The 2,135-nt window shown below is 31.6% G+C and overlaps 1 long non-coding RNA gene across 1 annotated transcript; it reads right to left on the bottom strand.

Annotated features, from left to right (window-relative positions):
* Positions 1-253: 253 nt before the first annotated feature.
* On the bottom strand, positions 254-869 carry LOC141709036 (uncharacterized). Its single transcript, XR_012569686.1, has 3 exons — positions 807-869; positions 502-578; positions 254-360 (listed from the first exon to the last, which is right to left on the bottom strand). It is a non-coding gene; the product is annotated as an uncharacterized LOC141709036 (long non-coding RNA).
* Between the last annotated feature and the right edge of the window lie 1,266 nt (positions 870-2,135).

Raw genomic sequence — 2,135 nt, 5'->3', positions numbered from 1 at the left:
GGTTTCTTGTTCATCATATATATGCAGTAATAAAGATGAAAAGCAGAAACAGTGGAGATGGTGAGTGATCAAGAACCAGCTTTTACAGTAGATCATCAGCAGATATAGAAACAACAAGAGGACTTCTTAGAATCATATTTTCAAACTCTTTACCACTGTAGTGAAAGAGTGTGTACACATCACTTCTCCACTTCTCTCTTCATTTAAAACAAAAAGCTCAAACCTAATGATTATTTTTACAAACTCCATTCTCTTCCAGTCAGTTATCTTTGTACAGTTCACAAAAGAATCTTGAATAAACTCTTCAACAGTTTCCCACTTGGCAATCTCTGGTCAGTCAAGTTCAACCTGCAATAATGGCTTAAACGCATTTTCTTTTAGCTTGGAATAAGTTAGCAGTTCTGTTAAAGTTATCTGGTAGAGAACATAGAAAGAACTAAATTAGGCCAAATAAACAAAATGCACTGCAAAATCAGCTCAACAGAGGAGCAAAAAACTTACTTTTTGATTATGACAATATTGGGAAGTCTCCATCAACCTTCAAAACTGTGCCACCTCACTACAATAGCAGCCTGCAACTAGGACCAGACAACAGATAAGAACAAGTGTGGGACTGGGCTTCCCCAAGTTGAAGCAAGATGCAAATAACATGTTAGTGGCAAGTTACTTGATGTTATGTAGATAGTAAAATAATAGATTTAAAAAGATCATGTCAAATAATCAAGAGAAAAGTTATTTTACTTGTGCAACAGTGCAAGTATTAGTTCCCGTTTGGAAAATCTTAAAATAAGTAACTTACTACTTACATCGAATAAGTGACTGATAAGCAGTGTTCCAGACTTCGCTAGGCGTGCCAGGACGGTGAGGGTACCTTCGAGAGATTAATCGGCAAGTCAGAGATTAATCAGAACATTAATCGGAAGAATATAAATATTATTTTTAATTTTTATAATTATATAATGATCAATATGTCAAATATTTGTTTGAAAAAAGAAATTAGAATGATATTAAACAATATCTACACATTTGACATGCGTTATGTACTAATTATTGAGTTTACAATATTAACTATATTTTAATTCACACTTTTAAATTAATTATAATATGTTAATTTTATATTTTAAGTGAGGAAGTAAATATATTTGATTAGTTGTTACTTATTACCAATACTTTATATTAGAAATTGACATGATATTGTGTGAAATTATGAAATTAATGAATTAAATTATTAAAAGGTAAAAAAAATATTTTTTTTAATTATTTTCCGCCTAGACCGCCTAGGACCGATTTTTGACCGCCTAGCCCGCCTAATCCCGATTTTGACCCGATTTTTTGAAAAAACGCCTAAATCACCGCCTAGGTCCGAGTCGGGGCGTTTTACCACCGCCTAGCGCCTAGGCGCCGCCTAGGCGGCCGCCTAGACCGATTTTTAGAACACTGCTAATAAGTGATAAGTTGATAAATGCTTATAAGTTATACAAGTGTTTGGATAATTTAACTTATAAGTAAGAATTTTTTTATTTAAATAAGTTAAAATAAATAATTTTTAAATATAATTATCTTAATTCATATATTTTAAGTTAGATTAACATTTAAAAAAATATATTTTAAAAAATAAAATTGATAAAAAACAAAAAATCAAAAATAAGTTGAGAAAAAGTACGGCGTTACTAACATTCAACTTATCAACTTATAAGTTGTAAATTTAACTTATAAGTTGAATCGACAAACACTCGTCAATAAGCTGTTGCGAGTTTATAAGTCAATAAGCTGACTTAAACAATTTGCCAAACATGCCCATAATTTCACTATGACTTTCATGAATCGTAGGATTCCCATGTACCACTTTCAAGGTGCATTTTGTCTACTGTCTAGTGTTGCCGGTATGGCTTTGTAAAAGACCAAGATATTAAAATACACAGTTAAAAAAGAAAATTAAAAAAAATGTTGCAACTTATTACAATTCCTGAGAGTACATGACTAAATATCGGAAAGCACAGATATGCACCATGTTCTAATTAGAACATTCATTAGATTGAGCATGCTCACTTACCTAAGCTGGCAAGAGCTTGCAGAGGCATTCTTGAGCTTAATTAGTTCCTTCAAGAAATTTAACAAAAATCAAACAGAGTTAA

This window comes from Apium graveolens, chromosome 2 (genome assembly GCF_009905375.1).
Source record: "Apium graveolens cultivar Ventura chromosome 2, ASM990537v1, whole genome shotgun sequence".
Classification (NCBI taxonomy): Eukaryota; Viridiplantae; Streptophyta; class Magnoliopsida; order Apiales; family Apiaceae; genus Apium; species Apium graveolens.
This window is presented reverse-complemented; position numbering and strand designations above follow the sequence as displayed.